This window comes from Scardinius erythrophthalmus (assembly GCF_964197995.2).
Source record: "Scardinius erythrophthalmus genome assembly, chromosome: 13".
NCBI classification, from domain to species: domain Eukaryota; kingdom Metazoa; phylum Chordata; class Actinopteri; order Cypriniformes; family Leuciscidae; genus Scardinius; species Scardinius erythrophthalmus.
Genome location: NC_138233.1, coordinates 37,645,323 through 37,660,033, shown reverse-complemented (window position 1 = coordinate 37,660,033; position 14,711 = coordinate 37,645,323).

The following is a 14,711-nucleotide window of genomic DNA, read 5'->3' as shown; positions in this document are numbered from 1 at the left end:
GAGCTATTAATACCTTTATGGAACATTTTAATTATAGAAATAAATCTTTCCCCAAAACCAAAGGATTCAAAAGCCCTATACATAAACTGATGCTCAATCGTATCAAACGCTTTGTGGAAGTCTAAGAAAACAATTAAAGCCTCTGAATCTACTAAAATTAGTCTAATGTTCCAACTTATGTGCCGTCCAGCCATAAATCCAGTTTGACACTCATTAATTATTTCGTCTAGACCTTTTTTCAGACGAACTGCATAAACAAGAGATAACAATTTATAATCTACATTTAATAATGTTATAGGGCGCCAATTATCCAAGATCAATGGATCTTTATCGGGTTTCGGAAGGAGGGTTATTAATCCCTGTTTCATCGAAGTCGATAACTCATTAGAATCAATACATTCCTTATACATTTCGAGTAAGGGGTTTTCAATAATATCCCAGAAGCAGAGATAAAATTCAACTGAGAGACCATCTGTGCCTGGCGATTTTTTCTTCTTCATTGAGTGAATAGCTGCAAACAACTCTTGTTTCCTTAGTTCTTCATCACAAAGGTCTCGAAATTGAATAGAAATAGATGAGACAGATTGCTTAACTGACACAAAAAAGTCGGAACATTTATCAGTTTCAAAAACTGATTCATATAACTTAGTGTAGAATGATTCCACATAATTTGTAATCAATTTTGGATTTGAAGTTAGTACATCATTAATTTTAAGAGAGGAGATCATTTGTCTTTTATAATTTCGTTTTTCTAGAGAAAAAAAATAACTAGTATTCTTTTCCCCCTTTTCTAACCACTTAGCTCTTGAACGAATGAATGCCCCTTTTGCTAAATTAATATATATATGATCAATTTGAGTTTGTATTGTCTCCAATCTGACTTTTTCTACTTCTGTAAGATTAACTTTTTTCAAAAGAAAGTCTAATTCTGTCATAAGAGCCTTTTTCCTTATTCAAATTTTTATTTTTAACCTTCTTACTAAAATAAACAGCTGACTGCCTAACTTTAAACTTAAATAATTCCCATTTTTTAACGTGAGACATTTTCTTATTTCCAAAAATGAGTTGAGCTACTTCTCGAACCTGGGTAACAAACCCTTCATTGCTTAGCAAGTTGTTATTTAATTTCCAATAGCCTCGTATACTATTATTTTTACTATCAGTTCCAGAAAGAGTCAAAACAATCATCTTATGATCCGAAAGAGGTGCATGACAGTATGTAACATCAATAACGTATTGGGTAGATTCTGGGTTAATTAACCATAGATCAATCCTTGATTGTAAAGACTTTGATGAATTACTCCAAGAATAACATTTTTCATTAAAATTCAAGAATCTCCAAACATCCACTAAAGAGAGATTGGTACATAATGCAGTAGTAAACTTAAATTTTGAAGTAGAAAACATATGAGGTGGGAAACGATCTAAAGAATCATCTGGGGCGTCATTAAAATCACCACCCATTATCAAAAAAGCACCTTGATATTTCCCCAACAGAGCTGAAATAGAATGAATAACCTCCGTAGACATATTTTTGGCTTGAACTGAAGAATTATGACCATAAAAATTCCCTAAAACAAAAACAGAATTATCCAATTTAACAACCATAAGTAACCATCTACCTTCTTTGGAGCTAACCAATTCTAATACGTCACCTTTAAATTTGTTTAGTAGAGTAGCAACACCTGCCGAATGATGAGAACCATGAGAAAAGAAGATTTGATCGCCCCACTGAGAACGCCACCATTTAACATCAGATTCACACGAATGAGTCTCTTGTAAAAAAATTATATTTGCATTTGCACGCCTAACAAAAATAAACATGGACTTCCTTTTAGTGCTATCACGTAAACCCCTAACATTAAGAGAAACAACCTTTAAAGTCGGCATGAAATCAAATTTGACAAATCTTCTTTTTATATGTAATATTGTAGTGTTTATTATAAATGATTTATCTGTGCACTTCATTATTTTTTTAAAATTCATGTACCCTTATAATCTTTAATCAAATACATTACCCTCCCCTCCCCCCTCGAAACGACCTCTCTTCTCTTTCGGTCACGTGCCATGGCGAAAGGGTGCGGCCAGAGTCGATGAGGGTGCGGCTATCGAGATGCTCTCGAGGGTGAACTTGACTGATAACAGAGAATGTCTAATAAGGCTGATAACTTGACTTGACTCATCTTGGTTCGCGGGAATAATAAAATAAAATAAAAAATCCTTCATGGGAGGGTAACGGTGGGGAGTCCGGTGGAGAGAAATCCTCCACAACTGAATGTAAACTGGCATTCAAATCTGCCTCCATTTTGTTTGCAACGCCCAACCTCCAACGATCCAATCAATTCCCGAAGTACGAAATCAAGCCCCGCCCTACATTTTTTTCTAATTTCAGAAGCCGTTTCACTCGGATAAACGTCACAACAAGGAAAAAATTACAGTCTCAACTTCCGTTTCATGCCGACTTTAAGCAACTAAAAACAAAATCAGACATAAAAAAAAAAAAATAATCTTATTTGGATGTCAGAACAGTGTTATATAAAGAACCCTGAAACAAAAAAAAAATCCACAAACCAGTCGGTATTGATCCACTCCAAATTACGAGGAGTCACATCACCTGGACGAACGCAAATGGCCTGAAGACCGCGTAATATTTCAGTTCGAATGTCTACCAAGCATAGTCCTTTCTCAGTTAATACTCATCTTGAAAGTCATTCACAGACAATTTTCCTCCATCAATAAAAGCATCTGCTCCACGAAAGTAAGCTCTCTTCCCCTCTTCTCTCGCCGCCTTTACCTTTGGCCATAGCAGCTTCCTCTGTTGCCTTTCTGCAAATGTCAGGTCCTCAGCCAGGCGAACCCCTCTTTCCTTAAGTGCAGGATGATCCCGTGCAGCTTTCCAGACTTTCTCTCTATAGGTCCTGAGCGCGAACTGGATGATGACGGGCCTAGGACGGTTACTTCCAGAACCAGGACGTCCAATCCTATGGATTGTGTCGACAGAAAATCGGATGTCATCTACCTCGTCCGGAGTCAACATTTTCAGGATTTCGAGCACTTTGATTCTTATATTTTCTCCATCCGTTTCTCTCAAATTATTTAGCCTCAAATTCCATCTCCTACTGTAGACCTCGGCTTGATCGCACTTGCCTTGAACCAACTGGACCACCTGTTCAATCTGCGCTACCTTGTTCTCATTAGACTTGACCCTTGCAGAAAGAGATTTCATCTCCTCGGCCACAAAGTCAGTCGTCTTTGCTAGATTAACTATAGCGACCGAGTTCTGGGCAATTTGTTGTTCCACCGATGAAAAGCGATCATTAAGAGCGTTAACAGCACGAAGTATATCGGCATTAGAGACTTTGAGGTCTTCTTCCTGACATACTTTTTTTGAAAGAGGACTACCTGTTGGAGTATTTGGGGATGAATCAGCTCCAGATGATGCTTCGAAAAGCGAAGAGAGTAACTTTCTGTCCTTGTTCTTTGGCATTTTGGAAAATCCACACGTGGACTTGCAGAGTGATAGTCAAATAGGCTTGCGTGACAGTCTGATGAGATTTCTATGAAGTAAATTTAAAACATTCTACCTTAAAAATAGTTATCACGCCATGTCTTGTAATTAAAGTAAACAGATTCGGCCAGAAAATGCAACTCCTCAAAACGCCTCAGAGCTCGAACCAACACAACTGTTCAGGTCGCCATCTTGCGCCACCCCTAGGGATGGTAGGAGGGCGCGTCTCATTGTCACGGGTGACGTCATCCATTTCCGGTGTGTCGCGGGAGTGTTTGTCTGTGTGGACTGAGGAAGCCTGCGGTACAACACATGTGGTACCCGATCGCTTTTACGTACTGGAGTTTAAAGGCACTGTGCATTGCAAACAGTTTAAACCGTTTACAGAAACATTGCATTGGGTTTCTCGTCGGGGCTTTTGTGGCTTGAGTATGCTGACTGTTCACTGATTGTTGTTCAGTAGCGCTGCATATGGTCACGTTACAGACTCTCGTCTCACGGTGCTTTGCTGGCTCGACTGCAGGAATGGATGCGTAATCTACCGCGAACTGCATTCACGTGCGGCTGTGGTCTTGTTTAGTTCTGCTTAAGGCTGGACACCTGCAACATCAACTGATTGTAGCCTGGCGTGCCGCAGATTCGAAACGACGGCATACGTTACTTTCGTTTTGAGGCATCAAATGGTTTCACCATCCAGCAGTCATTATTTTGATCTGATTCCTTTTTTTGAGTGGTTCAAATGTTATATAATTTGAATTATCTTTTTGCTTATTCTGTTTTGCTTTCTTGTTTTGTTTTTCTGAATTTATTATTTGTTGTCAACCAAGTCTCTGTGAACTGGTTGACCAAATGTTTTCTTTTGTTTGTTTATATTTGTGAACCTGTTTTTCTTGCATCCACTGTTTCAGTGAACTGGTTGATTAGTGGATGGCAAACATTTGTGTGTGTAATTGCTCTTAATCCACTGAGTACTTAGTTTTATAAGAATGTATGTGAGTGTATATTTGACCGTGTGTTTAAACGTGTAATTCTGCTTCCTCTCCAGTTGTTGGGGTGATCAGGATTCGTACCTGTGTGGACGAGTCTCTCTTTCTGCGTGGTGGTGGTTTCTTCCGATTGCAGTGTTCCACATTTGTGGTCTGAAGTGTGAGTGCACGAGTGTTTGCTGTGTCATTTTCAGAGAATGAGCGAGTAGTCCCCAGCTCTGGAGTGGAGGCTGAATTGTGTGTTTGTGTGTATTTTGATTCGTATATTTAATACAATTATTTATGGTGTCTAAATAAAAATTGTCATTTTGTATTTCCTCTGTCTCTGGTCTTATCTCAGCCGCAACCGAACCTGTGTGCTTTAAGTTAATTTTATCAGGCGATTCCCCGGTAAATTTGCCTCCGGGGTGGCGTAGTCGGGTATCTTAGAGGGGTCGAGTTTAAGTTTGCCTTTTGTAAACGTGGCAACGCTCTCCCTGGTGTACACTTTAAATTTATGCCCATTCCAAACTAGCACGTTGCCACATTTGGCGTATAGTCGGCAGGGTTGCGGCTGGGTAGGAGATTTTAGACATTGGTGAGTGTTTGTTTTCCTTGGTGTTTTTTTTTCTCTCTTTTCTTTTTTTTTCTCTCAGATCATTGGTGACTGTTTGATCGGGCATGCCATTTGGGTAAGTGACTTTTTTTTTTTTGCATTTCATCATGGAGGATGAGTTACGGGAAATGCGAGTTGTTGGCTCAATCATGGTGCAGACTCGTATGTTGCACTATAGGAAGCTTCTCTTTTTTTCTCGAAGGCAATATGAGAGAGAAACCTTATTAGAGTTCTCCCTGGGCCTGATGAGTTTGTTAGACAAGGTGAAAAGTCAAGCACCGCATGTTATTCCAAATTCTGATCTTGTAGTACGTAATCAGTTTGGTGAATATGTGTCGGATAGGGCGCTCCGCCGAGAACTAAAACAATTGATTCGACAGAAACCCACTGCAGCGTTGTTGGATATTTGGGGCGAGGCTATTCATTGGGAGCGAGAGGGAATGCTAGGTTGTGCGAGGGGTAGGAGTCAGTTGGTACTGTTGTTAAGTGGCATCCAATATGGTGTTCGGGGGGGGGTCAGATTTGGATCGTGGGGTTCAGTCGAGTGAATTTATTGAACTGCGTGAGCTGCTATGTCAGCAGCAATGTCAGATTGATCAGCTCACCCGGGCTGTGTCATGTAGGCCTAATCAGAATGTACACGTGCGCGATCACTCTCCTCGTTCAAATCCCATAATTTGTAGAAGGTGCCAACAACCCGGTCATATTGCTCGAAATTGTGATGGCGGACGGCATCCCCCTCGCCCTCTGCCACAAACACTTGCTCCCGCTCCTGGTGGATTTAGGCCAGTGCCGGGGCCCCAACCGTCGGAAAACTAATTCCAGCCGGGCTGCGGAGCCACAGTCCGGTAAGGGAAACGCGTGGCTCATGTGTTTTTAATGGTTATCAGTTCATGTCCCGTTTGGTTTCCTCATGTCCACACTTGGTTGCTAATATTGGAGGGATTGTTGTGTCCTGTTTGGTTGACACTGGGTCCATGGTGTCAACTACTACAGAAACGTGTTTTTGGTTGAGGTTTGAGCCATGGGGCCAGGACTCCTCCGGTCATGTCATTTGGCTGCAGCCCTGTGCAACTAACCGGCTTGAAATTCCATGATCCCTCTGGTGGTGGTGCTGAGAAGTGTCTCTCGTGTAGCCGTCAAGGCAAGAGCGCTTGTAACCAGTGTCTCTCGTGTAGCCGTCAAGGCAAGAGCGCTTGTAACCAGTGTCTCCCGTGTAACCAGTGTCTCTCGTGTAACCAGTGTCTCTCGTGTAGCCGTCAAGGCAAGAGCGCTTGTAGCCAGTGTCTCTCGTGTAGCCGTCATGGCAAGAAGGCTCGTAATTAGGGTCTTGTGTGGTAATACCCTTTAGATTTTTCACCGTCGGGACGACGATGACAAAGGGGGGGTAGATTGTAGCCAATGATGATAATCTCTCTCTGGGGCGTGCCTTATTTTACGTGGCCTATAAAGATGGCCTTAGGGATGGTAGGAGGGCGCGTCTCATTGTCACGGGTGACGTCATCCATTTCCGGTGTGTCGCGGGAGTGTTTGTCTGTGTGGACTGAGGAAGCCTGCGGTACAACACATGTGGTACCCGATCGCTTTTACGTACTGGAGTTTAAAGGCACTGTGCATTGCAAACAGTTTAAACCGTTTACAGAAACATTGCAGTGGGTTTCTCGTCGGGGCTTTTGTGGCTTGAGTATGCTGACTGTTCACTGATTGTTGTTCAGTAGCGCTGCATATGGTCACGTTACAGACTCTCGTCTCACGGTGCTTTGCTGGCTCGACTGCAGGAATGGATGCGTAATCTACCGCGAACTGCATTCACGTGCGGCTGTGGTCTTGTTTAGTTCTGCTTAAGGCTGGACACCTGCAACATCAACTGATTGTAGCCTGGCGTGCCGCAGATTCGAAACGACGGCCTACGTTACTTTCGTTTTGAGGCATCAAATGGTTTCACCATCCAGCAGTCATTATTTTGATCTGATTCCTTTTTTTGAGTGGTTCAAATGTTATATAATTTGAATTATCTTTTTGCTTATTCTGTTTTGCTTTCTTGTTTTGTTTTTCTGAATTTATTATTTGTTGTCAACCAAGTCTCTGTGAACTGGTTGACCAAATGTTTTCTTTTGTTTGTTTATATTTGTGAACCTGTTTTTCTTGCATCCACTGTTTCAGTGAACTGGTTGATTAGTGGATGGCAACCATTTGTGCGTGTAATTGCTCTTAATCCACTGAGTACTTAGTTTTATAAGAATGTATGTTAGTGTATATTTGACCGTGTGTTTAAACGTGTAATTCTGCTTCCTCTCCAGTTGTTGGGGTGATCAGGATTCGTACCTGTGTGGACGAGTCTCTCTTTCTGCGTGGTGGTGGTTTCTTCCGATTGCAGTGTTCCACATTTGTGGTCTGAAGTGTGAGTGCACGAGTGTTTGCTGTGTCATTTTCAGAGAATGAGCGAGTAGTCCCCATCTCTGGAGTGGAGGCTGAATTGTGTGTTTGTGTGTATTTTGATTCGTATATTTAATACAAAATTGTCATTTTGTATTTCCTCTGTCTCTGGTCTTATCTCAGCTGCAACCGAACCTGTGTGCTTTAAGTTAATTTTATCAGGCGATTCCCCGGTAAATTTGCCTCCGGGGTGGCGTAGTCGGGTATCTTAGAGGGGTCGAGTTTAAGTTTGCCTTTTGTAAACGTGGCAACGCTCTCCCTGGTGTACACTTTAAATTTATGCCCATTCCAAACTAGCACGTTGCCACATTTGGCGTATAGTCGGCAGGGTTGCGGCTGGGTAGGAGATTTTAGACATTGGTGAGTGTTTGTTTTCCTTGGTGTTTTTTTTTCTCTCTTTTCTTTTTTTTTCTCTCAGATCATTGGTGACTGTTTGATAGGGCATGCCATTTGGGTAAGTGACTTTTTTTTTTTTTGCATTTCATCATGGAGGATGAGTTACGGGAAATGCGAGTTGTTGGCTCAATCATGGTGCAGACTCGTATGTTGCACTATAGGAAGCTTCTCTTTTTTTCTCGAAGGCAATATGAGAGAGAAACCTTATTAGAGTTCTCCCTGGGCCTGATGAGTTTGTTAGACAAGGTGAAAAGTCAAGCACCGCATGTTATTCCAAATTCTGATCTTGTAGTACGTAATCAGTTTGGTGAATATGTGTCGGATAGGGCGCTCCGCCGAGAACTAAAACAATTGATTCGACAGAAACCCACTGCAGCGTTGTTGGATATTTGGGGCGAGGCTATTCATTGGGAGCGAGAGGGAATGCTAGGTTGTGCGAGGGGTAGGAGTCAGTTGGTACTGTTGTTAAGTGGCATCCAATATGGTGTTCGGGGGGGGGTCAGATTTGGATCGTGGGGTTCAGTCGAGTGAATTTATTGAACTGCGTGAGCTGCTATGTCAGCAGCAATGTCAGATTGATCAGCTCACCCGGGCTGTGTCATGTAGGCCTAATCAGAATGTACACGTGCGCGATCACTCTCCTCGTTCAAATCCCATAATTTGTAGAAGGTGCCAACAACCCGGTCATATTGCTCGAAATTGTGATGGCGGACGGCATCCCCCTCGCCCTCTGCCACAAACACTTGCTCCCGCTCCTGGTGGATTTAGGCCAGTGCCGGGGCCCCAACCGTCGGAAAACTAATTCCAGCCGGGCTGCGGAGCCACAGTCCGGTAAGGGAAACGCGTGGCTCATGTGTTTTTAATGGTTATCAGTTCATGTCCCGTTTGGTTTCCTCATGTCCACACTTGGTTGCTAATATTGGAGGGATTGTTGTGTCCTGTTTGGTTGACACTGGGTCCATGGTGTCAACTACTACAGAAACGTGTTTTTGGTTGAGGTTTGAGCCATGGGGCCAGGACTCCTCCGGTCATGTCATTTGGCTGCAGCCCTGTGCAACTAACCGGCTTGAAATTCCATGATCCCTCTGGTGGTGGTGCTGAGAAGTGTCTCTCGTGTAGCCGTCAAGGCAAGAGCGCTTGTAACCAGTGTCTCTCGTGTAGCCGTCAAGGCAAGAGCGCTTGTAACCAGTGTCTCTCGTGTAACCAGTGTCTAGTGTAACCGTCAAGGCAAGAGCGCTTGTAACCAGTGTCTCTCGTGTAGCCAGTGTCTCTCGTGTAGCCGTCAAGGCAAGAGCGCTTGTAACCAGTGTCTCTCGTGTAACCAGTGTCTCTCGTGTAACCAGTGTCTCTCGTGTAGCCGTCAAGGCAAGAGCGCTTGTAACCAGTGTCTCTCGTGTAACCAGTGTCTCGTGTAGCCGTCAAGGCAAGAGCGCTTGTAACCAGTGTCTCTCGTGTAGCCAGTGTCTCTCGTGTAGCCGTCAAGGCAAGAGCGCTTGTAACCAGTGTCTCTCGTGTAACCAGTGTCTCTCGTGTAACCAGTGTCTCTCGTGTAGCCGTCAAGGCAGGAGCGCTTGTAACCAGTGTCTCTCGTGTAACCAGTGTCTCTCGTGTAGCCGTCAAGGCAGGAGCGCTTGTAACCAGTGTCTCTCGTGTAACCAGTGTCTCTCGTGTAGCCGTCAAGGCAAGAGCGCTTGTAACCAGTGTCTCTCGTGTAGCCAGTGTCTCTTGTGTAGCCTTCAAGGCAAGAGCGCTTGTAACCAGTGTCTCCCGTGTAACCAGTGTCTCTCGTGTAACCAGTGTCTCTCGTGTAGCCGTCAAGGCAAGAGCGCTTGTAGCCAGTGTCTCTCGTGTAGCCGTCATGGCAAGAAGGCTCGTAATTAGGGTCTTGTGTGGTAATACCCTTTAGATTTTTCACCGTCGGGACGACGATGACAAAGGGGGGGTAGATTGTAGCCAATGATGATAATCTCTCTCTGGGGCGTGCCTTATTTTACGTGGCCTATAAAGATGGCCTTAGGGATGGTAGGAGGGCGTGTCTCATTGTCACGGGTGACGTCATCCATTTCCGGTGTGTCGCGGGAGTGTTTGTCTGTGTGGACTGAGGAAGCCTGCGGTACAACACATGTGGTACCCGATCGCTTTTACGTACTGGAGTTTAAAGGCACTGTGCATTGCAAACAGTTTAAACCGTTTACAGAAACATTGCAGTGGGTTTCTCGTCGGGGCTTTTGTGGCTTGAGTATGCTGACTGTTCACTGATTGTTGTTCAGTAGCGCTGCATATGGTCACGTTACAGACTCTCGTCTCACGGTGCTTTGCTGGCTCGACTGCAGGAATGGATGCGTAATCTACCGCGAACTGCATTCACGTGCGGCTGTGGTCTTGTTTAGTTCTGCTTAAGGCTGGACACCTGCAACATCAACTGATTGTAGCCTGGCGTGCCGCAGATTCGAAACGACGGCCTACGTTACTTTCGTTTTGAGGCATCAAATGGTTTCACCATCCAGCAGTCATTATTTTGATCTGATTTTTGTGTAATTGCTCTTAATCCACTGAGTACTTAGTTTTATAAGAATGTATGTGAGTGTATATTTGACCGTGTGTTTAAACGTGTAATTCTGCTTCCTCTCCAGTTGTTGGGGTGATCAGGATTCGTACCTGTGTGGACGAGTCTCTCTTTCTGCGTGGTGGTGGTTTCTTCCGATTGCAGTGTTCCACATTTGTGGTCTGAAGTGTGAGTGCACGAGTGTTTGCTGTGTCATTTTCAGAGAATGAGCGAGTAGTCCCCAGCTCTGGAGTGGAGGCTGAATTGTGTGTTTGTGTGTATTTTGATTCGTATATTTAATACAATTATTTATGGTGTCTAAATAAAAATTGTCATTTTGTATTTCCTCTGTCTCTGGTCTTATCTCAGCCGCAACCGAACCTGTGTGCTTTAAGTTAATTTTATCAGGCGATTCCCCGGTAAATTTGCCTCAGGGGTGGCGTAGTCGGGTATCTTAGAGGGGTCGAGTTTAAGTTTGCCTTTTGTAAACGTGGCAACGCTCTCCCTGGTGTACACTTTAAATTTATGCCCATTCCAAACTAGCACGTTGCCACAGTAAGAATGGATAACGTTACCTCTACATTCACATTTTGTGTCAAACTTACTGAATATGTAGCATAAATGGGTAAAATTAGTTACGTTAAATCTTTCCTGGGCGCGGAGCGTGCCAATGTGTTGACAAACGCGTCACCAACACTGACACTTTCCCCGCACGCTATTGGATGAAGGCAACAAATACGTCATGAATGTCAGACCCCACACGTAGCTGCCTGCTCTATTCGCCGGGAAAATAACCTGGAGAAAGTTACCGATATTATAGTAATGGGCAAAGTATGTGAGTGGCAACAATTTTTATTTGCTTTGTTGAAAAGCGTAGCGGCTACATGTAAAAAACTGGGTTATCCCTCCCCACAGATCGTCCGAAAACACGAAATCTCCCCTCGGCCCACCGTCTACCTGGGCTGCGTTCAGCCCCGACAAAACGTTGCACAACGTTTTTTAAACAAAAACGGTGATGTTGAACACACTGTTCTGATGACGCAAGAGTTGCAACTATGGCAGCTGAGAAGGCCATTCTTTGTGTTCTTTGTGAAGAATTTTCGGAGCCTGATGAAGTCGGTATAAATATGTTTAATACTACAAAATATGCCCGATGTTACAGTTACTGCACTTGCCGCCCAGAACAAAAGAGAACATCCCAATCGAGTGAAGGGATTGCTGAAACTGAAATGGAAGCACACATCTTACCTAATTCAGACTAAAACACATCTATTTAGCCTCACATACTGACTTTATTTGTAGTTCATACTGTTTTAGTACCCTGTAATTTCTTTCTCATTTTTAGGAAAAACACTTACCATTGTTTATTTCTATACCAAATGTCATACACTTGCAATGAAGCTAAAAATATAAACAACTACATCATTATGTTGATATCCTATATTTTTTACAATAAATCTTACGACAAACATGTCTTATCCTCAGTTGTTGCGTTTACCGCGCTGCATCGAACACATTTGTAAATTACTTTCCTTGAACCCATTGTGCGAGTTCACTTTAATACCGCATGCTTTATATGCATGTTGCTGCTGATTGGACTGCAGTTCTGACACACCCACCAAACAAGAGAAAACGTATCTCAAACCCCGTTGCACACCGGTGCACGCCGTTTCCAGGAAACATGACGTTCAACCCGGAAACCGTAGCAAAACGTTGCGCACCGTTTTAAACTTGAACGTGCCCCTGCTCTGTCAGATTTCGCGCTCCTAACTCTTCTTCTGTTTGGTTTTTCCTAACTCACTGACGGTGCACGAGCTACTAAAGGTATAGGGAAAACATGACATGGATTTCAGGAGAAATAGGTTTTGTTAATGTATAGTGTAAGGCCAGTCGAATGGATTTGGCAAATGGACCGCCCGGGATTTTATATTTTCGGAGCTGGAAAGAAAGACGTATTTGCAATCACATCGATATTGCCCGCATAATCATACAGTATGATCAAATATTGGGGGGGACAAATTGTCCTTCTTTGAATATTGGGGGGGACATGTCCCCCTGTCCCCCCATAGAATTACGCCTATGGCAATAGATGAACCACTTTCATGTTTTTAAGTAAACAACAAATAACTTCTGAAATCAACATTTATTTTTACTTAAGTGTCAAATACCTTTTGTCTTCTTACATATTTTTGGAACATCTATGTACTATATAAAAATGTTAAGTTTGATTAATACTTGTCAACATCAACATGCGTCTAAGGTCAGTATTAAAAACTACAAGACCATAAAATACAGATGTATGTCGAAACATCTCCAGGGCCCAGAAAACCCCTCAGACCCCGGAGGTTAATGTGCAGTGTAGCCTTCTTCCAAGTGTCTTGTGGAGACTCTCCACCTTCCTATGGTTCTGTCCCATGGCAAGCACAGTTATCATCTCCTCTGCATTTAAAAAACTAAACAGATAAGAACAAATCAACTGTACAATCTAGCATTGTGTGTCAAACACAAGGATTAACTCTTTTTCAACCAACCTGACTTGGTCATGTACTTTGTAGTAAGAGCTGCCCTTGAAAGGAAGCTTGACCTGTTCTACCAAAAAATAAGATCAAGAACTTTATCATTCAGATCTTATTCATTAGTCTGTAGTCAAAATATAAAATGTTCTGAGGTAATAAAGAAAGAAAAGCTTTCACAACTGCAGTCAGAGCTTTTGGAAGAGTTTAGGAAGCATATCCTACAAACAGCCCAGCTGTTAAACCACAACGATCAGTACTGTTAACAGTATGATCACTGATAGTAATGTTAACTATGCTTTAAAAGCTCATAAGCGTGTGTGTGTGTGTGTGTGTGTGTGTGTGTGTGTGTGTGTGTGTGTATTGTAGTGACTATCCTTAATCAGATATCCTGTTAGTCACTTCTTGGGTCTGCTGAGGGGTTAGACGCTTCCTTTGTCTTAAAAATCCATTGTCCACCAAGTTGCACATGCTTTTCTTGTTTATTATAAACTTGATTACAGAAAATAAACTGAGAAAAGGTAATGCAAACTTTTGCTGGCAAACAAACAGAAGGCAAGGTCTAAAGAGCATGTGCTCCAGCAGAACACTCCTATAAGCCAGGCCGAGGCCTTACGCTTCTCCTGTCCTGCAGAGGGTGCACCTCGAGAAAACACAGATTAACACAATTATCCTTTAAATAAGTCAAATAAAAGGCTCCTACATATATATTCACCCAACACACACACTAAATAAGTGGTTTTAAACTTGTCCTTGAGGACCGCCAGCACTACACATTTTGTATATCTCAGTTATATGACACACTTGGTTTAACTCACAGCTCATTAGTAGAGACAGCAAGACCTGAATATGGTGTGTCAGATAAGGGAGACATACTGTACACAATGCAGTGCTGGGGTCCTCAGGACAGGTTTGATAACCACTGCATTCAAGTATTTCACTAATGTGCACTAAACCTTTTCTGAAACGTGCATATTAGACAGAGATAAAAATCAAGCTAAATTGTGTCTGATGCTGCAAGGATATGTTTCTAAAAAACTGTGACGTAAACTTAACTCGCACACTGTACCTCACATTTGCCAGTGTGAGCCTTGGCACGCATTACAGATAGAAAAGGCTTCATCATGGTAATTGGTTGGAGCTCGGATAACGTTTCTGCCATCTTTTCCAAATAAGGCCAGTGCCTGTAATGGGAAAATTTGCTAAACTGATAAGGAGACAAACCAGGATCTAAGTGACTTGTACAATTCCTGTAACCAATCAAAGATCACTACAGTATGTAGTCATATGGTTGAAGGATGAACCCAATCGCAGACAGATTGCAGGACACACAAGGTTTATTTTATACAAATAACGGGGAAAACAAAGCCCACGAGGGGGCAAAACAGGACAAGACAGGACTATGAATACTAACTAGACTATGACATAGACGTAACTAGACTACAAATTAACAGCAAATACAGGATCAGAACTTCACTGGACAGGAATACTCAAAGTGATCTCACAAAGTATGAAATTGATCGACAATGAACCGACACAAGACAGCAGACATGAGGGGATTAAATAGGGAACAAATAATCAGGAACACAGGTGATAATGGGTAAAGCAATAATGACAAAACGAGGATAAGGGGGCGGGGCTAGGGGACGAGACAACGCAAGCACATGGCCAAACAAATGGCCATGTGCTGCACATGAAACATGGGCCTGTCATGATTCTGCCGCAAGACAAG